The 20,646-nt window shown below is 51.3% G+C and overlaps 21 non-coding genes across 21 annotated transcripts; 14 read left to right on the top strand and 7 right to left on the bottom strand.

Annotated features, from left to right (window-relative positions):
• Positions 1-942: 942 nt before the first annotated feature.
• TRNAL-AAG (transfer RNA leucine (anticodon AAG)) lies at positions 943-1,024 on the top strand. Its single transcript has one exon. It is a non-coding gene; the product is annotated as a tRNA-Leu (tRNA).
• A 1,382-nt stretch (positions 1,025-2,406) lies between these two features.
• On the top strand, positions 2,407-2,488 carry TRNAL-AAG (transfer RNA leucine (anticodon AAG)). The gene has a single exon. It is a non-coding gene; the product is annotated as a tRNA-Leu (tRNA).
• Positions 2,489-3,262: 774 nt separating this feature from the next.
• Positions 3,263-3,334, bottom strand: TRNAD-GUC (transfer RNA aspartic acid (anticodon GUC)). Its single transcript has one exon. It is a non-coding gene; the product is annotated as a tRNA-Asp (tRNA).
• A 541-nt stretch (positions 3,335-3,875) lies between these two features.
• TRNAL-AAG (transfer RNA leucine (anticodon AAG)) lies at positions 3,876-3,957 on the top strand. Its single transcript has one exon. It is a non-coding gene; the product is annotated as a tRNA-Leu (tRNA).
• A 1,386-nt stretch (positions 3,958-5,343) lies between these two features.
• TRNAL-AAG (transfer RNA leucine (anticodon AAG)) lies at positions 5,344-5,425 on the top strand. The gene has a single exon. It is a non-coding gene; the product is annotated as a tRNA-Leu (tRNA).
• A 774-nt stretch (positions 5,426-6,199) lies between these two features.
• TRNAD-GUC (transfer RNA aspartic acid (anticodon GUC)) lies at positions 6,200-6,271 on the bottom strand. The gene has a single exon. It is a non-coding gene; the product is annotated as a tRNA-Asp (tRNA).
• Positions 6,272-6,811: 540 nt separating this feature from the next.
• TRNAL-AAG (transfer RNA leucine (anticodon AAG)) lies at positions 6,812-6,893 on the top strand. Its single transcript has one exon. It is a non-coding gene; the product is annotated as a tRNA-Leu (tRNA).
• A 1,371-nt stretch (positions 6,894-8,264) lies between these two features.
• Positions 8,265-8,346, top strand: TRNAL-AAG (transfer RNA leucine (anticodon AAG)). The gene has a single exon. It is a non-coding gene; the product is annotated as a tRNA-Leu (tRNA).
• Positions 8,347-9,120: 774 nt separating this feature from the next.
• TRNAD-GUC (transfer RNA aspartic acid (anticodon GUC)) lies at positions 9,121-9,192 on the bottom strand. The gene has a single exon. It is a non-coding gene; the product is annotated as a tRNA-Asp (tRNA).
• A 540-nt stretch (positions 9,193-9,732) lies between these two features.
• Positions 9,733-9,814, top strand: TRNAL-AAG (transfer RNA leucine (anticodon AAG)). Its single transcript has one exon. It is a non-coding gene; the product is annotated as a tRNA-Leu (tRNA).
• A 774-nt stretch (positions 9,815-10,588) lies between these two features.
• TRNAD-GUC (transfer RNA aspartic acid (anticodon GUC)) lies at positions 10,589-10,660 on the bottom strand. The gene has a single exon. It is a non-coding gene; the product is annotated as a tRNA-Asp (tRNA).
• A 540-nt stretch (positions 10,661-11,200) lies between these two features.
• On the top strand, positions 11,201-11,282 carry TRNAL-AAG (transfer RNA leucine (anticodon AAG)). The gene has a single exon. It is a non-coding gene; the product is annotated as a tRNA-Leu (tRNA).
• A 1,373-nt stretch (positions 11,283-12,655) lies between these two features.
• On the top strand, positions 12,656-12,737 carry TRNAL-AAG (transfer RNA leucine (anticodon AAG)). Its single transcript has one exon. It is a non-coding gene; the product is annotated as a tRNA-Leu (tRNA).
• Positions 12,738-14,119: 1,382 nt separating this feature from the next.
• Positions 14,120-14,201, top strand: TRNAL-AAG (transfer RNA leucine (anticodon AAG)). The gene has a single exon. It is a non-coding gene; the product is annotated as a tRNA-Leu (tRNA).
• A 774-nt stretch (positions 14,202-14,975) lies between these two features.
• Positions 14,976-15,047, bottom strand: TRNAD-GUC (transfer RNA aspartic acid (anticodon GUC)). Its single transcript has one exon. It is a non-coding gene; the product is annotated as a tRNA-Asp (tRNA).
• Positions 15,048-15,587: 540 nt separating this feature from the next.
• On the top strand, positions 15,588-15,669 carry TRNAL-AAG (transfer RNA leucine (anticodon AAG)). The gene has a single exon. It is a non-coding gene; the product is annotated as a tRNA-Leu (tRNA).
• Positions 15,670-16,443: 774 nt separating this feature from the next.
• TRNAD-GUC (transfer RNA aspartic acid (anticodon GUC)) lies at positions 16,444-16,515 on the bottom strand. Its single transcript has one exon. It is a non-coding gene; the product is annotated as a tRNA-Asp (tRNA).
• A 540-nt stretch (positions 16,516-17,055) lies between these two features.
• TRNAL-AAG (transfer RNA leucine (anticodon AAG)) lies at positions 17,056-17,137 on the top strand. The gene has a single exon. It is a non-coding gene; the product is annotated as a tRNA-Leu (tRNA).
• A 774-nt stretch (positions 17,138-17,911) lies between these two features.
• TRNAD-GUC (transfer RNA aspartic acid (anticodon GUC)) lies at positions 17,912-17,983 on the bottom strand. Its single transcript has one exon. It is a non-coding gene; the product is annotated as a tRNA-Asp (tRNA).
• Positions 17,984-18,523: 540 nt separating this feature from the next.
• Positions 18,524-18,605, top strand: TRNAL-AAG (transfer RNA leucine (anticodon AAG)). Its single transcript has one exon. It is a non-coding gene; the product is annotated as a tRNA-Leu (tRNA).
• Positions 18,606-19,991: 1,386 nt separating this feature from the next.
• Positions 19,992-20,073, top strand: TRNAL-AAG (transfer RNA leucine (anticodon AAG)). Its single transcript has one exon. It is a non-coding gene; the product is annotated as a tRNA-Leu (tRNA).
• The last annotated feature ends 573 nt before the right edge of the window (positions 20,074-20,646 follow it).

The following is a 20,646-nucleotide window of genomic DNA, read 5'->3' as shown; positions in this document are numbered from 1 at the left end:
CTAGGGTTAGATGCAGGGAAAGAGTGAGAGTTATAATTAGGGATAAAGCTAACAGGTGATCATTACTCGTCATGTAACATGATACAAAGGGTCAGAAGAGGAACTGATTCAGGGTTACAATTTGGACTTCGCAGACAACAGGAGCACTAAATGGTGCTGAGGGGGACTCAATAAAGTGGACCGGCCGCCTAATGTAAGCAATTGTGCACAAATATTGTACGATGACTAGCGTTGCCGGTGCTTTTTTCTTAAAGAGTCAGTTCTTGGCACCCATTCCCTACTTGACTCAGCCTAATCTTCAAGAATATTTGTCAAGAACTAAAAAAAATCCAGAAAAGGTTTAACCTCCCCGTCGGTCTCCCGCGTGACAGGCGGGGATACTGACCACTATACTAACGAGGAGACGTGAGGGCATGAAATGAACAGCTGCTGATGTCTGCACAGCATCCAGCGACCACCTAGCTGGCCTAGGGGGTCTCATTTTCCCCCGTCAAACGGCTTGCCCGATCTAAGGCTAATTTCTTTCTTTTTATCGGCACCAGGCTTAAAACTCAGTTTAAGGCGATAGTTCCGGGCTATGTTTGACTCCAGAGTTGAATCTGTCATCCCGCATTTCCTCAGCAAATCAAGCTACCCATCTCAAGTCTCATGAGCTGAGGACGGCAAAGTCCCTGTGGGCTTAGGACAGTCAAAGAAACCCCTGGGCTGCATGCTAAGCCCCTTTTCGGCTTCACTTTCCGAATCCTGCCCTAGCTTGCGATTAGTTTTTTTCTCACTTCTTGCCCCCATCTCCCACCTTGCCTCATGGTCTCCCCTCCTCTGCGCACCTGACAGTTTGCCTGCCCTTCCACTGCCTGTCTCCAGACTTTCCAAGGAGAAAAGGCAAAGCACTAAAGCGGGCCGGGCAACGGGTCAAGTTCCGCTTTCGGCGACTAGCAGGGAGGTAGCGTGGCCGAGCGGTCTAAGGCGCTGGATTAAGGCTCCAGTCTCTTCGGAGGCGTGGGTTCAAATCCCACCGCTGCCACTTTTCCTGGCCTTGCATTTTAAAGAAGAACGTAACGTTGACCTCTTCCTTCATTAGTGCCACCTCTGTCGCAATGAGCAAGCGGATGGTATGCCACACCCTGCAGGAAAAAGGTTTCGCTTCTGACGTCTTGCTTTTCTGGACATCCAGTCTCAAGTTTCCCATCTGGAACGGCGCTCCCTGCTGCTTTGTGAAGGCTTGCTGCAAGAGCCTTCGAAACCCAGGAGCTCTTGCGTTGAGCTGTGACGCGTCCTGGGAAGACCTCCCGTTGCAGCGGAATGAGCCCCACTTCCAGGGCGTGCTGGTAGCAAATTTCCCACAGCCCACAGGGAGCAAACGATCCCAGGTGTGATGTATCACCAGGAGAGGCTGAGATGAGAGTAAGGGTTCACGCGTGTGCCCGGACCGAGGTTAATGATGGGATTAGAGCTAGGGTTAGATGCAGGGAAAGAGTGAGAGTTATAATTAGGGATAAAGCTAACAGGTGATCATTACTCGTCATGTAACATGATACAAAGGGTCAGAAGAGGAACTGATTCAGGGTTACAATTTGGACTTCGCAGACAACAGGAGCACTAAATGGTGCTGAGGGGGACTCAATAAAGTGGACCGGCCGCCTAATGTAAGCAATTGTGCACAAATATTGTACGATGACTAGCGTTGCCGGTGCTTTTTTCTTAAAGAGTCAGTTCTTGGCACCCATTCCCTACTTGACTCAGCCTAATCTTCAAGAATATTTGTCAAGAACTAAAAAAAATCCAGAAAAGGTTTAACCTCCCCGTCGGGGAATTGAACCCCGGTCTCCCGCGTGACAGGGATACTGACCACTATACTAACGAGGAGACGTGAGGGCATGAAATGAACAGCTGCTGATGTCTGCACAGCATCCAGCGACCACCTAGCTGGCCTAGGGGGTCTCATTTTCCCCCGTCAAACGGCTTGCCCGATCTAAGGCTAATTTCTTTCTTTTTATCGGCACCAGGCTTAAAACTCAGTTTAAGGCGATAGTTCCGGGCTATGTTTGACTCCAGAGTTGAATCTGTCATCCCGCATTTCCTCAGCAAATCAAGCTACCCATCTCAAGTCTCATGAGCTGAGGACGGCAAAGTCCCTGTGGGCTTAGGACAGTCAAAGAAACCCCTGGGCTGCATGCTAAGCCCCTTTTCGGCTTCACTTTCCGAATCCTGCCCTAGCTTGCGATTAGTTTTTTTCTCACTTCTTGCCCCCATCTCCCACCTTGCCTCATGGTCTCCCCTCCTCTGCGCACCTGACAGTTTGCCTGCCCTTCCACTGCCTGTCTCCAGACTTTCCAAGGAGAAAAGGCAAAGCACTAAAGCGGGCCGGGCAACGGGTCAAGTTCCGCTTTCGGCGACTAGCAGGGAGGTAGCGTGGCCGAGCGGTCTAAGGCGCTGGATTAAGGCTCCAGTCTCTTCGGAGGCGTGGGTTCAAATCCCACCGCTGCCACTTTTCCTGGCCTTGCATTTTAAAGAAGAACGTAACGTTGACCTCTTCCTTCATTAGTGCCACCTCTGTCGCAATGAGCAAGCGGATGGTATGCCACACCCTGCAGGAAAAAGGTTTCGCTTCTGACGTCTTGCTTTTCTGGACATCCAGTCTCAAGTTTCCCATCTGGAACGGCGCTCCCTGCTGCTTTGTGAAGGCTTGCTGCAAGAGCCTTCGAAACCCAGGAGCTCTTGCGTTGAGCTGTGACGCGTCCTGGGAAGACCTCCCGTTGCAGCGGAATGAGCCCCACTTCCAGGGCGTGCTGGTAGCAAATTTCCCACAGCCCACAGGGAGCAAACGATCCCAGGTGTGATGTATCACCAGGAGAGGCTGAGATGAGAGTAGGGGTTCACGCGTGTGCCCGGACCGAGGTTAATGATGGGATTAGAGCTAGGGTTAGATGCAGGGAAAGAGTGAGAGTTATAATTAGGGATAAAGCTAACAGGTGATCATTACTCGTCATGTAACATGATACAAAGGGTCAGAAGAGGAACTGATTCAGGGTTACAATTTGGACTTCGCAGACAACAGGAGCACTAAATGGTGCTGAGGGGGACTCAATAAAGTGGACCGGCCGCCTAATGTAAGCAATTGTGCACAAATATTGTACGATGACTAGCGTTGCCGGTGCTTTTTTCTTAAAGAGTCAGTTCTTGGCACCCATTCCCTACTTGACTCAGCCTAATCTTCAAGAATATTTGTCAAGAACTAAAAAAAATCCAGAAACGGTTTAACCTCCCCGTCGGGGAATTGAACCCCGGTCTCCCGCGTGACAGGCGGGGATACTGACCACTATACTAACGAGGAGACGTGAGGGCATGAAATGAACAGCTGCTGATGTCTGCACAGCATCCAGCGACCACCTAGCTGGCCTAGGGGGGTCTCATTTTCCCCCGTCAAACGGCTTGCCCGATCTAAGGCTAATTTCTTTCTTTTTATCGGCACCAGGCTTAAAACTCAGTTTAAGGCGATAGTTCCGGGCTATGTTTGACTCCAGAGTTGAATCTGTCATCCCGCATTTCCTCAGCAAATCAAGCTACCCATCTCAAGTCTCATGAGCTGAGGACGGCAAAGTCCCTGTGGGCTTAGGACAGTCAAAGAAACCCCTGGGCTGCATGCTAAGCCCCTTTTCGGCTTCACTTTCCGAATCCTGCCCTAGCTTGCGATTAGTTTTTTTCTCACTTCTTGCCCCCATCTCCCACCTTGCCTCATGGTCTCCCCTCCTCTGCGCACCTGACAGTTTGCCTGCCCTTCCACTGCCTGTCTCCAGACTTTCCAAGGAGAAAAGGCAAAGCACTAAAGCGGGCCGGGCAACGGGTCAAGTTCCGCTTTCGGCGACTAGCAGGGAGGTAGCGTGGCCGAGCGGTCTAAGGCGCTGGATTAAGGCTCCAGTCTCTTCGGAGGCGTGGGTTCAAATCCCACCGCTGCCACTTTTCCTGGCCTTGCATTTTAAAGAAGAACGTAACGTTGACCTCTTCCTTCATTAGTGCCACCTCTGTCGCAATGAGCAAGCGGATGGTATGCCACACCCTGCAGGAAAAAGGTTTCGCTTCTGACGTCTTGCTTTTTTGGACATCCAGTCTCAAGTTTCCCATCTGGAACGGCGCTCCCTGCTGCTTTGCGAAGGCTTGCTGCAAGAGCCTTCGAAACCCAGGAGCTCTTGCGTTGAGCTGTGACGCGTCCTGGGAAGACCTCCCGTTGCAGCGGAATGAGCCCCACTTCCAGGGCGTGCTGGTAGCAAATTTCACACAGCCCACAGGGAGCAAACGATCCCAGGTGTGATGTATCACCAGGAGAGGCTGAGATGAGAGTAAGGGTTCACGCGTGTGCCCGGACCGAGGTTAATGATGGGATTAGAGCTAGGGTTAGATGCAGGGAAAGAGTGAGAGTTATAATTAGGGATAAAGCTAACAGGTGATCATTACTCGTCATGTAACATGATACAAAGGGTCAGAAGAGGAACTGATTCAGGGTTACAATTTGGACTTCGCAGACAACAGGAGCACTAAATGGTGCTGAGGGGGACTCAATAAAGTGGACCGGCCGCCTAATGTAAGCAATTGTGCACAAATATTGTACGATGACTAGCGTTGCCGGTGCTTTTTTCTTAAAGAGTCAGTTCTTGGCACCCATTCCCTACTTGACTCAGCCTAATCTTCAAGAATATTTGTCAAGAACTAAAAAAAATCCAGAAAAGGTTTAACCTCCCCGTCGGGGAATTGAACCCCGGTCTGCCGCGTGACAGGCGGGGATACTGACCACTATACTAACGAGGAGACGTGAGGGCATGAAATGAACAGCTGCTGATGTCTGCACAGCATCCAGCGACCACCTAGATGGCCTAGGGGGTCTCATTTTCCCCCGTCAAACGGCTTGCCCGATCTAAGGCTAATTTCTTTCTTTTTATCGGCACCAGGCTTAAAACTCAGTTTAAGGCGATAGTTCCGGGCTATGTTTGACTCCAGAGTTGAATCTGTCATCCCGCATTTCCTCAGCAAATCAAGCTACCCATCTCAAGTCTCATGAGCTGAGGACGGCAAAGTCCCTGTGGGCTTAGGACAGTCAAAGAAACCCCTGGGCTGCATGCTAAGCCCCTTTTCGGCTTCACTTTCCGAATCCTGCCCTAGCTTGCGATTAGTTTTTTTCTCACTTCTTGCCCCCATCTCCCACCTTGCCTCATGGTCTCCCCTCCTCTGCGCACCTGACAGTTTGCCTGCCCTTCCACTGCCTGTCTCCAGACTTTCCAAGGAGAAAAGGCAAAGCACTAAAGCGGGCCGGGCAACGGGTCAAGTTCCGCTTTCGGCGACTAGCAGGGAGGTAGCGTGGCCGAGCGGTCTAAGGCGCTGGATTAAGGCTCCAGTCTCTTCGGAGGCGTGGGTTCAAATCCCACCGCTGCCACTTTTCCTGGCCTTGCATTTTAAAGAAGAACGTAACGTTGACCTCTTCCTTCATTAGTGCCACCTCTGTCGCAATGAGCAAGCGGATGGTATGCCACACCCTGCAGGAAAAAGGTTTCGCTTCTGACGTCTTGCTTTTCTGGACATCCAGTCTCAAGTTTCCCATCTGGAACGGCGCTCCCTGCTGCTTTGTGAAGGCTTGCTGCAAGAGCCTTCGAAACCCAGGAGCTCTTGCGTTGAGCTGTGACGCGTCCTGGGAAGACCTCCCGTTGCAGCGGAATGAGCCCCACTTCCAGGGCGTGCTGGTAGCAAATTTCCCACAGCCCACAGGGAGCAAACGATCCCAGGTGTGATGTATCACCAGGAGAGGCTGAGATGAGAGTAAGGGTTCACGCGTGTGCCCGGACCGAGGTTAATGATGGGATTAGAGCTAGGGTTAGATGCAGGGAAAGAGTGAGAGTTATAATTAGGGATAAAGCTAACAGGTGATCATTACTCGTCATGTAACATGATACAAAGGGTCAGAAGAGGAACTGATTCAGGGTTACAATTTGGACTTCGCAGACAACAGGAGCACTAAATGGTGCTGAGGGGGACTCAATAAAGTGGACCGGCCGCCTAATGTAAGCAATTGTGCACAAATATTGTACGATGACTAGCGTTGCCGGTGCTTTTTTCTTAAAGAGTCAGTTCTTGGCACCCATTCCCTACTTGACTCAGCCTAATCTTCAAGAATATTTGTCAAGAACTAAAAAAAATCCAGAAAAGGTTTAACCTCCCCGTCGGGGAATTGAACCCCGGTCTCCCGCGTGACAGGCGGGGATACTGACCACTATACTAACGAGGAGACGTGAGGGCATGAAATGAACAGCTGCTGATGTCTGCACAGCATCCAGCGACCACCTAGCTGGCCTAGGGGGTCTCATTTTCCCCCGTCAAACGGCTTGCCCAATCTAAGGCTAATTTCTTTCTTTTTATCGGCACCAGGCTTAAAACTCAGTTTAAGGCGATAGTTCCGGGCTATGTTTGACTCCAGAGTTGAATCTGTCATCCCGCATTTCCTCAGCAAATCAAGCTACCCATCTCAAGTCTCATGAGCTGAGGACGGCAAAGTCCCTGTGGGCTTAGGACAGTCAAAGAAACCCCTGGGCTGCATGCTAAGCCCCTTTTCGGCTTCACTTTCCGAATCCTGCCCTAGCTTGCGATTAGTTTTTTTCTCACTTCTTGCCCCCATCTCCCACCTTGCCTCATGGTCTCCCCTCCTCTGCGCACCTGACAGTTTGCCTGCCCTTCCACTGCCTGTCTCCAGACTTTCCAAGGAGAAAAGGCAAAGCTCTAAAGCGGGCCGGGCAACGGGTCAAGTTCCGCTTTCGGCGACTAGCAGGGAGGTAGCGTGGCCGAGCGGTCTAAGGCGCTGGATTAAGGCTCCAGTCTCTTCGGAGGCGTGGGTTCAAATCCCACCGCTGCCACTTTTCCTGGCCTTGCATTTTAAAGAAGAACGTAACGTTGACCTCTTCCTTCATTAGTGCCACCTCTGTCGCAATGAGCAAGCGGATGGTATGCCACACCCTGCAGGAAAAAGGTTTCGCTTCTGACGTCTTGCTTTTCTGGACATCCAGTCTCAAGTTTCCCATCTGGAACGGCGCTCCCTGCTGCTTTGTGAAGGCTTGCTGCAAGAGCCTTCGAAACCCAGGAGCTCTTGCGTTGAGCTGTGACGCGTCCTGGGAAGACCTCCCGTTGCAGCGGAATGAGCCCCACTTCCAGGGCGTGCTGGTAGCAAATTTCCCACAGCCCACAGGGAGCAAACGATCCCAGGTGTGATGTATCACCAGGAGAGGCTGAGATGAGAGTAGGGGTTCACGCGTGTGCCCGGACCGAGGTTAATGATGGGATTAGAGCTAGGGTTAGATGCAGGGAAAGAGTGAGAGTTATAATTAGGGATAAAGCTAACAGGTGATCATTACTCGTCATGTAACATGATACAAAGGGTCAGAAGAGGAACTGATTCAGGGTTACAATTTGGACTTCGCAGACAACAGGAGCACTAAATGGTGCTGAGGGGGACTCAATAAAGTGGACCGGCCGCCTAATGTAAGCAATTGTGCACAAATATTGTACGATGACTAGCGTTGCCGGTGCTTTTTTCTTAAAGAGTCAGTTCTTGGCACCCATTCCCTACTTGACTCAGCCTAATCTTCAAGAATATTTGTCAAGAACTAAAAAAAATCCAGAAAAGGTTTAACCTCCCCGTCGGTCTCCCGCGTGACAGGCGGGGATACTGACCACTATACTAACGAGGAGACGTGAGGGCATGAAATGAACAGCTGCTGATGTCTGCACAGCATCCAGCGACCACCTAGCTGGCCTAGGGGGTCTCATTTTCCCCCGTCAAACGGCTTGCCCGATCTAAGGCTAATTTCTTTCTTTTTATCGGCACCAGGCTTAAAACTCAGTTTAAGGCGATAGTTCCGGGCTATGTTTGACTCCAGAGTTGAATCTGTCATCCCGCATTTCCTCAGCAAATCAAGCTACCCATCTCAAGTCTCATGAGCTGAGGACGGCAAAGTCCCTGTGGGCTTAGGACAGTCAAAGAAACCCCTGGGCTGCATGCTAAGCCCCTTTTCGGCTTCACTTTCCGAATCCTGCCCTAGCTTGCGATTAGTTTTTTTCTCACTTCTTGCCCCCATCTCCCACCTTGCCTCATGGTCTCCCCTCCTCTGCGCACCTGACAGTTTGCCTGCCCTTCCACTGCCTGTCTCCAGACTTTCCAAGGAGAAAAGGCAAAGCACTAAAGCGGGCCGGGCAACGGGTCAAGTTCCGCTTTCGGCGACTAGCAGGGAGGTAGCGTGGCCGAGCGGTCTAAGGCGCTGGATTAAGGCTCCAGTCTCTTCGGAGGCGTGGGTTCAAATCCCACCGCTGCCACTTTTCCTGGCCTTGCATTTTAAAGAAGAACGTAACGTTGACCTCTTCCTTCATTAGTGCCACCTCTGTCGCAATGAGCAAGCGGATGGTATGCCACACCCTGCAGGAAAAAGGTTTCGCTTCTGACGTCTTGCTTTTCTGGACATCCAGTCTCAAGTTTCCCATCTGGAACGGCGCTCCCTGCTGCTTTGTGAAGGCTTGCTGCAAGAGCCTTCGAAACCCAGGAGCTCTTGCGTTGAGCTGTGACGCGTCCTGGGAAGACCTCCCGTTGCAGCGGAATGAGCCCCACTTCCAGGGCGTGCTGGTAGCAAATTTCCCACAGCCCACAGGGAGCAAACGATCCCAGGTGTGATGTATCACCAGGAGAGGCTGAGATGAGAGTAAGGGTTCACGCGTGTGCCCGGACCGAGGTTAATGATGGGATTAGAGCTAGGGTTAGATGCAGGGAAAGAGTGAGAGTTATAATTAGGGATAAAGCTAACAGGTGATCATTACTCGTCATGTAACATGATACAAAGGGTCAGAAGAGGAACTGATTCAGGGTTACAATTTGGACTTCGCAGACAACAGGAGCACTAAATGGTGCTGAGGGGGACTCAATAAAGTGGACCGGCCGCCTAATGTAAGCAATTGTGCACAAATATTGTACGATGACTAGCGTTGCCGGTGCTTTTTTCTTAAAGAGTCAGTTCTTGGCACCCATTCCCTACTTGACTCAGCCTAATCTTCAAGAATATTTGTCAAGAACTAAAAAAAATCCAGAAAAGGTTTAACCTCCCCGTCGGGGAATTGAACCCCGGTCTCCCGCGTGACAGGCGGGGATACTGACCACTATACTAACGAGGAGACGTGAGGGCATGAAATGAACAGCTGCTGATGTCTGCACAGCATCCAGCGACCACCTAGCTGGCCTAGGGGGTCTCATTTTCCCCCGTCAAACGGCTTGCCCGATCTAAGGCTAATTTCTTTCTTTTTATCGGCACCAGGCTTAAAACTCAGTTTAAGGCGATAGTTCCGGGCTATGTTTGACTCCAGAGTTGAATCTGTCATCCCGCATTTCCTCAGCAAATCAAGCTACCCATCTCAAGTCTCATGAGCTGAGGACGGCAAAGTCCCTGTGGGCTTAGGACAGTCAAAGAAACCCCTGGGCTGCATGCTAAGCCCCTTTTCGGCTTCACTTTCCGAATCCTGCCCTAGCTTGCGATTAGTTTTTTTCTCACTTCTTGCCCCCATCTCCCACCTTGCCTCATGGTCTCCCCTCCTCTGCGCACCTGACAGTTTGCCTGCCCTTCCACTGCCTGTCTCCAGACTTTCCAAGGAGAAAAGGCAAAGCACTAAAGCGGGCCGGGCAACGGGTCAAGTTCCGCTTTCGGCGACTAGCAGGGAGGTAGCGTGGCCGAGCGGTCTAAGGCGCTGGATTAAGGCTCCAGTCTCTTCGGAGGCGTGGGTTCAAATCCCACCGCTGCCACTTTTCCTGGCCTTGCATTTTAAAGAAGAACGTAACGTTGACCTCTTCCTTCATTAGTGCCACCTCTGTCGCAATGAGCAAGCGGATGGTATGCCACACCCTGCAGGAAAAAGGTTTCGCTTCTGACGTCTTGCTTTTCTGGACATCCAGTCTCAAGTTTCCCATCTGGAACGGCGCTCCCTGCTGCTTTGTGAAGGCTTGCTGCAAGAGCCTTCGAAACCCAGGAGCTCTTGCGTTGAGCTGTGACGCGTCATGGGAAGACCTCCCGTTGCAGCGGAATGAGCCCCACTTCCAGGGCGTGCTGGTAGCAAATTTCCCACAGCCCACAGGGAGCAAACGATCCCAGGTGTGATGTATCACCAGGAGAGGCTGAGATGAGAGTAGGGGTTCACGCGTGTGCCCGGACCGAGGTTAATGATGGGATTAGAGCTAGGGTTAGATGCAGGGAAAGAGTGAGAGTTATAATTAGGGATAAAGCTAACAGGTGATCATTACTCGTCATGTAACATGATACAAAGGGTCAGAAGAGGAACTGATTCAGGGTTACAATTTGGACTTCGCAGACAACAGGAGCACTAAATGGTGCTGAGGGGGACTCAATAAAGTGGACCGGCCGCCTAATGTAAGCAATTGTGCACAAATATTGTACGATGACTAGCGTTGCCGGTGCTTTTTTCTTAAAGAGTCAGTTCTTGGCACCCATTCCCTACTTGACTCAGCCTAATCTTCAAGAATATTTGTCAAGAACTAAAAAAAATCCAGAAAAGGTTTAACCTCCCCGTCGGGGAATTGAACCCCGGTCTCCCGCGTGACAGGCGGGGATACTGACCACTATACTAACGAGGAGACGTGAGGGCATGAAATGAACAGCTGCTGATGTCTGCACAGCATCCAGCGACCACCTAGCTGGCCTAGGGGGTCTCATTTTCCCCCGTCAAACGGCTTGCCCGATCTAAGGCTAATTTCTTTCTTTTTATCGGCACCAGGCTTAAAACTCAGTTTAAGGCGATAGTTCCGGGCTATGTTTGACTCCAGAGTTGAATCTGTCATCCCGCATTTCCTCAGCAAATCAAGCTACCCATCTCAAGTCTCATGAGCTGAGGACGGCAAAGTCCCTGTGGGCTTAGGACAGTCAAAGAAACCCCTGGGCTGCATGCTAAGCCCCTTTTCGGCTTCACTTTCCGAATCCTGCCCTAGCTTGCGATTAGTTTTTTTCTCACTTCTTGCCCCCATCTCCCACCTTGCCTCATGGTCTCCCCTCCTCTGCGCACCTGACAGTTTGCCTGCCCTTCCACTGCCTGTCTCCAGACTTTCCAAGGAGAAAAGGCAAAGCACTAAAGCGGGCCGGGCAACGGGTCAAGTTCCGCTTTCGGCGACTAGCAGGGAGGTAGCGTGGCCGAGCGGTCTAAGGCGCTGGATTAAGGCTCCAGTCTCTTCGGAGGCGTGGGTTCAAATCCCACCGCTGCCACTTTTCCTGGCCTTGCATTTTAAAGAAGAACGTAACGTTGACCTCTTCCTTCATTAGTGCCACCTCTGTCGCAATGAGCAAGCGGATGGTATGCCACACCCTGCAGGAAAAAGGTTTCGCTTCTGACGTCTTGCTTTTCTGGACATCCAGTCTCAAGTTTCCCATCTGGAACGGCGCTCCCTGCTGCTTTGTGAAGGCTTGCTGCAAGAGCCTTCGAAACCCAGGAGCTCTTGCGTTGAGCTGTGACGCGTCCTGGGAAGACCTCCCGTTGCAGCGGAATGAGCCCCACTTCCAGGGCGTGCTGGTAGCAAATTTCCCACAGCCCACAGGGAGCAAACGATCCCAGGTGTGATGTATCACCAGGAGAGGCTGAGATGAGAGTAAGGGTTCACGCGTGTGCCCGGACCGAGGTTAATGATGGGATTAGAGCTAGGGTTAGATGCAGGGAAAGAGTGAGAGTTATAATTAGGGATAAAGCTAACAGGTGATCATTACTCGTCATGTAACATGATACAAAGGGTCAGAAGAGGAACTGATTCAGGGTTACAATTTGGACTTCGCAGACAACAGGAGCACTAAATGGTGCTGAGGGGGACTCAATAAAGTGGACCGGCCGCCTAATGTAAGCAATTGTGCACAAATATTGTACGATGACTAGCGTTGCCGGTGCTTTTTTCTTAAAGAGTCAGTTCTTGGCACCCATTCCCTACTTGACTCAGCCTAATCTTCAAGAATATTTGTCAAGAACTAAAAAAAATCCAGAAAAGGTTTAACCTCCCCGTCGCGGTCTCCCGCGTGACAGGCGGGGATACTGACCACTATACTAACGAGGAGACGTGAGGGCATGAAATGAACAGCTGCTGATGTCTGCACAGCATCCAGCGACCACCTAGCTGGCCTAGGGGGTCTCATTTTCCCCCGTCAAACGGCTTGCCCGATCTAAGGCTAATTTCTTTCTTTTTATCGGCACCAGGCTTAAAACTCAGTTTAAGGCGATAGTTCCGGGCTATGTTTGACTCCAGAGTTGAATCTGTCATCCCGCATTTCCTCAGCAAATCAAGCTACCCATCTCAAGTCTCATGAGCTGAGGACGGCAAAGTCCCTGTGGGCTTAGGACAGTCAAAGAAACCCCTGGGCTGCATGCTAAGCCCCTTTTCGGCTTCACTTTCCGAATCCTGCCCTAGCTTGCGATTAGTTTTTTTCTCACTTCTTGCCCCCATCTCCCACCTTGCCTCATGGTCTCCCCTCCTCTGCGCACCTGACAGTTTGCCTGCCCTTCCACTGCCTGTCTCCAGACTTTCCAAGGAGAAAAGGCAAAGCACTAAAGCGGGCCGGGCAACGGGTCAAGTTCCGCTTTCGGCAACTAGCAGGGAGGTAGCGTGGCCGAGCGGTCTAAGGCGCTGGATTAAGGCTCCAGTCTCTTCGGAGGCGTGGGTTCAAATCCCACCGCTGCCACTTTTCCTGGCCTTGCATTTTAAAGAAGAACGTAACGTTGACCTCTTCCTTCATTAGTGCCACCTCTGTCGCAATGAGCAAGCGGATGGTATGCCACACCCTGCAGGAAAAAGGTTTCGCTTCTGACGTCTTGCTTTTCTGGACATCCAGTCTCAAGTTTCCCATCTGGAACGGCGCTCCCTGCTGCTTTGTGAAGGCTTGCTGCAAGAGCCTTCGAAACCCAGGAGCTCTTGCGTTGAGCTGTGACGCGTCCTGGGAAGACCTCCCGTTGCAGCGGAATGAGCCCCACTTCCAGGGCGTGCTGGTAGCAAATTTCCCACAGCCCACAGGGAGCAAACGATCCCAGGTGTGATGTATCACCAGGAGAGGCTGAGATGAGAGTAAGGGTTCACGCGTGTGCCCGGACCGAGGTTAATGATGGGATTAGAGCTAGGGTTAGATGCAGGGAAAGAGTGAGAGTTATAATTAGGGATAAAGCTAACAGGTGATCATTACTCGTCATGTAACATGATACAAAGGGTCAGAAGAGGAACTGATTCAGGGTTACAATTTGGACTTCGCAGACAACAGGAGCACTAAATGGTGCTGAGGGGGACTCAATAAAGTGGACCGGCCGCCTAATGTAAGCAATTGTGCACAAATATTGTACGATGACTAGCGTTGCCGGTGCTTTTTTCTTAAAGAGTCAGTTCTTGGCACCCATTCCCTACTTGACTCAGCCTAATCTTCAAGAATATTTGTCAAGAACTAAAAAAAATCCAGAAAAGGTTTAACCTCCCCGTCGGGGAATTGAACCCCGGTCTCCCGCGTGACAGGGATACTGACCACTATACTAACGAGGAGACGTGAGGGCATGAAATGAACAGCTGCTGATGTCTGCACAGCATCCAGCGACCACCTAGCTGGCCTAGGGGGTCTCATTTTCCCCCGTCAAACGGCTTGCCCGATCTAAGGCTAATTTCTTTCTTTTTATCGGCACCAGGCTTAAAACTCAGTTTAAGGCGATAGTTCCGGGCTATGTTTGACTCCAGAGTTGAATCTGTCATCCCGCATTTCCTCAGCAAATCAAGCTACCCATCTCAAGTCTCATGAGCTGAGGACGGCAAAGTCCCTGTGGGCTTAGGACAGTCAAAGAAACCCCTGGGCTGCATGCTAAGCCCCTTTTCGGCTTCACTTTCCGAATCCTGCCCTAGCTTGCGATTAGTTTTTTTCTCACTTCTTGCCCCCATCTCCCACCTTGCCTCATGGTCTCCCCTCCTCTGCGCACCTGACAGTTTGCCTGCCCTTCCACTGCCTGTCTCCAGACTTTCCAAGGAGAAAAGGCAAAGCACTAAAGCGGGCCGGGCAACGGGTCAAGTTCCGCTTTCGGCGACTAGCAGGGAGGTAGCGTGGCCGAGCGGTCTAAGGCGCTGGATTAAGGCTCCAGTCTCTTCGGAGGCGTGGGTTCAAATCCCACCGCTGCCACTTTTCCTGGCCTTGCATTTTAAAGAAGAACGTAACGTTGACCTCTTCCTTCATTAGTGCCACCTCTGTCGCAATGAGCAAGCGGATGGTATGCCACACCCTGCAGGAAAAAGGTTTCGCTTCTGACGTCTTGCTTTTCTGGACATCCAGTCTCAAGTTTCCCATCTGGAACGGCGCTCCCTGCTGCTTTGTGAAGGCTTGCTGCAAGAGCCTTCGAAACCCAGGAGCTCTTGCGTTGAGCTGTGACGCGTCCTGGGAAGACCTCCCGTTACAGCGGAATGAGCCCCACTTCCAGGGCGTGCTGGTAGCAAATTTCCCACAGCCCACAGGGAGCAAACGATCCCAGGTGTGATGTATCACCAGGAGAGGCTGAGATGAGAGTAGGGGTTCACGCGTGTGCCCGGACCGAGGTTAATGATGGGATTAGAGCTAGGGTTAGATGCAGGGAAAGAGTGAGAGTTATAATTAGGGATAAAGCTAACAGGTGATCATTACTCGTCATGTAACATGATACAAAGGGTCAGAAGAGGAACTGATTCAGGGTTACAATTTGGACTTCGCAGACAACAGGAGCACTAAATGGTGCTGAGGGGGACTCAATAAAGTGGACCGGCCGCCTAATGTAAGCAATTGTGCACAAATATTGTACGATGACTAGCGTTGCCGGTGCTTTTTTCTTAAAGAGTCAGTTCTTGGCACCCATTCCCTACTTGACTCAGCCTAATCTTCAAGAATATTTGTCAAGAACTAAAAAAAATCCAGAAAAGGTTTAACCTCCCCGTCGGGGAATTGAACCCCGGTCTCCCGCGTGACAGGCGGGGATACTGACCACTATACTAACGAGGAGACGTGAGGGCATGAAATGAACAGCTGCTGATGTCTGCACAGCATCCAGCGACCACCTAGCTGGCCTAGGGGGTCTCATTTTCCCCCGTCAAACGGCTTGCCCGATCTAAGGCTAATTTCTTTCTTTTTATCGGCACCAGGCTTAAAACTCAGTTTAAGGCGATAGTTCCGGGCTATGTTTGACTCCAGAGTTGAATCTGTCATCCCGCATTTCCTCAGCAAATCAAGCTACCCATCTCAAGTCTCATGAGCTGAGGACGGCAAAGTCCCTGTGGGCTTAGGACAGTCAAAGAAACCCCTGGGCTGCATGCTAAGCCCCTTTTCGGCTTCACTTTCCGAATCCTGCCCTAGCTTGCGATTAGTTTTTTTCTCACTTCTTGCCCCCATCTCCCACCTTGCCTCATGGTCTCCCCTCCTCTGCGCACCTGACAGTTTGCCTGACCTTCCACTGCCTGTCTCCAGACTTTCCAAGGAGAAAAGGCAAAGCACTAAAGCGGGCCGGGCAACGGGTCAAGTTCCGCTTTCGGCGACTAGCAGGGAGGTAGCGTGGCCGAGCGGTCTAAGGCGCTGGATTAAGGCTCCAGTCTCTTCGGAGGCGTGGGTTCAAATCCCACCGCTGCCACTTTTCCTGGCCTTGCATTTTAAAGAAGAACGTAACGTTGACCTCTTCCTTCATTAGTGCCACCTCTGTCGCAATGAGCAAGCGGATGGTATGCCACACCCTGCAGGAAAAAGGTTTCGCTTCTGACGTCTTGCTTTTCTGGACATCCAGTCTCAAGTTTCCCATCTGGAACGGCGCTCCCTGCTGCTTTGTGAAGGCTTGCTGCAAGAGCCTTCGAAACCCAGGAGCTCTTGCGTTGAGCTGTGACGCGTCCTGGGAAGACCTCCCGTTGCAGCGGAATGAGCCCCACTTCCAGGGCGTGCTGGTAGCAAATTTCCCACAGCCCACAGGGAGCAAACGATCCCAGGTGTGATGTATCACCAGGAGAGGCTGAGATGAGAGTAAGGGTTCACGCGTGTGCCCGGACCGAGGTTAATGATGGGATTAGAGCTAGGGTTAGATGCAGGGAAAGAGTGAGAGTTATAATTAGGGATAAAGCTAACAGGTGATCATTACTCGTCATGTAACATGATACAAAGGGTCAGAAGAGGAACTGATTCAGGGTTACAATTTGGACTTCGCAGACAACAGGAGCACTAAATGGTGCTGAGGGGGACTCAATAAAGTGGACCGGCCGCCTAATGTAAGCAATTGTGCACAAATATTGTACGATGACTAGCGTTGCCGGTGCTTTTTTCTTAAAGAGTCAGTTCTTGGCACCCATTCCCTACTTGACTCAGCCTAATCTTCAAGAATATTTGTCAAGAACTAAAAAAAATCCAGAAAAGGTTTAACCTCCCCGTCGGGGAATTGAACCCCGGTCTCCCGCGTGACAGGCGGGGATACTGACCACTATACTAACGAGGAGACGTGAGGGCATGAAATGAACAGCTGCTGATGTCTGCACAGCATCCAGCGACCACCTAGCTGGCCTAGGGGGTCTCATTTTCCCCCGTCAAACGGCTTGCCCGATCTAAGGCTAATTTCTTTCTTTTTATCGGCACCAGGCTTAAAACTCAGTTTAAGGCGATAGTTCCGGGCTATGTTTGACTCCAGAGTTGAATCTGTCATCCCGCATTTCCTCAGCAAATCAAGCTACCCATCTCAAGTCTCATGAGCTGAGGACGGCAAAGTCCCTGTGGGCTTAGGACAGTCAAAGAAACCCCTGGGCTGCATGCTAAGCCCCTTTTCGGCTTCACTTTCCGAATCCTGCCCTAGCTTGCGATTAGTTTTTTTCTCACTTCTTGCCCCCATCTCCCACCTTGCCTCATGGTCTCCCCTCCTCTGCGCACCTGACAGTTTGCCTGCCCTTCCACTGCCTGTCTCCAGACTTTCCAAGGAGAAAAGGCAAAGCACTAAAGCGGGCCGGGCAACGGGTCAAGTTCCGCTTTCGGCGACTAGCAGGGAGGTAGCGTGGCCGAGCGGTCTAAGGCGCTGGATTAAGGCTCCAGTCTCTTCAGAGGCGTGGGTTCAAATCCCACCGCTGCCACTTTTCCTGGCCTTGCATTTTAAAGAAGAACGTAACGTTGACCTCTTCCTTCATTAGTGCCACCTCTGTCGCAATGAGCAAGCGGATGGTATGCCACACCCTGCAGGAAAAAGGTTTCGCTTCTGACGTCTTGCTTTTCTGGACATCCAGTCTCAAGTTTCCCATCTGGAACGGCGCTCCCTGCTGCTTTGTGAAGGCTTGCTGCAAGAGCCTTCGAAACCCAGGAGCTCTTGCGTTGAGCTGTGACGCGTCCTGGGAAGACCTCCCGTTGCAGCGGAATGAGCCCCACTTCCAGGGCGTGCTGGTAGCAAATTTCCCACAGCCCACAGGGAGCAAACGATCCCAGGTGTGATGTATCACCAGGAGAGGCTGAGATGAGAGTAAGGGTTCACGCGTGTGCCCGGACCGAGGTTAATGATGGGATTAGAGCTAGGGTTAGATGCAGGGAAAGAGTGAGAGTTATAATTAGGGATAAAGCTAACAGGTGATCATTACTCGTCATGTAACATGATACAAAGGGTCAGAAGAGGAACTGATTCAGGGTTACAATTTGGACTTCGCAGACAACAGGAGCACTAAATGGTGCTGAGGGGGACTCAATAAAGTGGACCGGCCGCCTAATGTAAGCAATTGTGCACAAATATTGTACAATGACTAGCGTTGCCGGTGCTTTTTTCTTAAAGAGTCAGTTCTTGGCACCCATTCCCTACTTGACTCAGCCTAATCTTCAAGAATATTTGTCAAGAACTAAAAAAAATCCAGAAAAGGTTTAACCTCCCCGTCGGGGAATTGAACCCCGGTCTCCCGCGTGACAGGCGGGGATACTGACCACTATACTAACGAGGAGACGTGAGGGCATGAAATGAACAGCTGCTGATGTCTGCACAGCATCCAGCGACCACCTAGCTGGCCTAGGGGGTCTCATTTTCCCCCGTCAAACGGCTTGCCCGATCTAAGGCTAATTTCTTTCTTTTTATCGGCACCAGGCTTAAAACTCAGTTTAAGGCGATAGTTCCGGGCTATGTTTGACTCCAGAGTTGAATCTGTCATCCCGCATTTCCTCAGCAAATCAAGCTACCCATCTCAAGTCTCATGAGCTGAGGACGGCAAAGTCCCTGTGGGCTTAGGACAGTCAAAGAAACCCCTGGGCTGCATGCTAAGCCCCTTTTCGGCTTCACTTTCCGAATCCTGCCCTAGCTTGCGATTAGTTTTTTTCTCACTTCTTGCCCCCATCTCCCACCTTGCCTCATGGTCTCCCCTCCTCTGCGCACCTGACAGTTTGCCTGCCCTTCCACTGCCTGTCTCCAGACTTTCCAAGGAGAAAAGGCAAAGCACTAAAGCGGGCCGGGCAACGGGTCAAGTTCCGCTTTCGGCGACTAGCAGGGAGGTAGCGTGGCCGAGCGGTCTAAGGCGCTGGATTAAGGCTCCAGTCTCTTCGGAGGCGTGGGTTCAAATCCCACCGCTGCCACCTTTCCTGGCCTTGCATTTTAAAGAAGAACGTAACGTTGACCTCTTCCTTCATTAGTGCCACCTCTGTCGCAATGAGCAAGCGGATGGTATGCCACACCCTGCAGGAAAAAGGTTTCGCTTCTGACGTCTTGCTTTTCTGGACATCCAGTCTCAAGTTTCCCATCTGGAACGGCGCTCCCTGCTGCTTTGTGAAGGCTTGCTGCAAGAGCCTTCGAAACCCAGGAGCTCTTGCGTTGAGCTGTGACGCGTCCTGGGAAGACCTCCCGTTGCAGCGGAATGAGCCCCACTTCCAGGGCGTGCTGGTAGCAAATTTCCCACAGCCCACAGGGAGCAAACGATCCCAGGTGTGATGTATCACCAGGAGAGGCTGAGATGAGAGTAAGGGTTCACGCGTGTGCCCGGACCGAGGTTAATGATGGGATTAGAGCTAGGGTTAGATGCAGGGAAAGAGTGAGAGTTATAATTAGGGATAAAGCTAACAGGTGATCATTACTCGTCATGTAACATGATACAAAGGGTCAGAAGAGGAACTGATTCAGGGTTACAATTTGGACTTCGCAGACAACAGGAGCACTAAATGGTGCTGAGGGGGACTCAATAAAGTGGACCGGCCGCCTAATGTAAGCAATTGTGCACAAATATTGTACGATGACTAGCGTTGCCGGTGCTTTTTTCTTAAAGAGTCAGTTCTTGGCACCCATTCCCTACTTGACTCAGCCTAATCTTCAAGAATATTTGTCAAGAACTAAAAAAAATCCAGAAAAGGTTTAACCTCCCCGTCGGGGAATTGAACCCCGGTCTCCCGCGTGACAGGGGGGGATACTGACCACTATACTAACGAGGAGACGTGAGGGCATGAAATGAACAGCTGCTGATGTCTGCACAGCATCCAGCGACCACCTAGCTGGCCTAGGGGGTCTCATTTTCCCCCGTCAAACGGCTTGCCCGATCTAAGGCTAATTTCTTTCTTTTTATCGGCACCAGGCTTAAAACTCAGTTTAAGGCGATAGTTCCGGGCTATGTTTGACTCCAGAGTTGAATCTGTCATCCCGCATTTCCTCAGCAAATCAAGCTACCCATCTCAAGTCTCATGAGCTGAGGACGGCAAAGTCCCTGTGGGCTTAGGACAGTCAAAGAAACCCCTGGGCTGCATGCTAAGCCCCTTTTCGGCTTCACTTTCCGAATCCTGCCCTAGCTTGCGATTAGTTTTTTTCTCACTTCTTGCCCCCATCTCCCACCTTGCCTCATGGTCTCCCCTCCTCTGCGCACCTGACAGTTTGCCTGCCCTTCCACTGCCTGTCTCCAGACTTTCCAAGGAGAAAAGGCAAAGCACTAAAGCGGGCCGGGCAACGGGTCAAGTTCCGCTTTCGGCGACTAGCAGGGAGGTAGCGTGGCCGAGCGGTCTAAGGCGCTGGATTAAGGCTCCAGTCTCTTCGGAGGCGTGGGTTCAAATCCCACCGCTGCCACTTTTCCTGGCCTTGCATTTTAAAGAAGAACGTAACGTTGACCTCTTCCTTCATTAGTGCCACCTCTGTCGCAATGAGCAAGCGGATGGTATGCCACACCCTGCAGGAAAAAGGTTTCGCTTCTGACGTCTTGCTTTTCTGGACATCCAGTCTCAAGTTTCCCATCTGGAACGGCGCTCCCTGCTGCTTTGTGAAGGCTTGCTGCAAGAGCCTTCGAAACCCAGGAGCTCTTGCGTTGAGCTGTGACGCGTCCTGGGAAGACCTCCCGTTGCAGCGGAATGAGCCCCACTTCCAGGGCGTGCTGGTAGCAAATTTCCCACAGCCCACAGGGAGCAAACGATCCCAGGTGTGATGTATCACCAGGAGAGGCTGAGATGAGAGTAAGGGTTCACGCGTGTGCCCGGACCGAGGTTAATGATGGGATTAGAGCTAGGGTTAGATGCAGGGAAAGAGTGAGAGTTATAATTAGGGATAAAGCTAACAGGTGATCATTACTCGTCATGTAACATGATACAAAGGGTCAGAAGAGGAACTGATTCAGGGTTACAATTTGGACTTCGCAGACAACAGGAG

The sequence above is a fragment of the Ambystoma mexicanum genome, unplaced genomic scaffold, assembly GCF_040938575.1.
Source record: "Ambystoma mexicanum isolate Mex_15411 unplaced genomic scaffold, UKY_AmexF1_1 Mex_scaf20, whole genome shotgun sequence".
Taxonomy (NCBI): Eukaryota; Metazoa; Chordata; class Amphibia; order Caudata; family Ambystomatidae; genus Ambystoma; species Ambystoma mexicanum.
The sequence above is the reverse complement of the archived record's forward strand: the minus strand, read 5'-3'. Positions and strand labels throughout refer to the sequence as shown.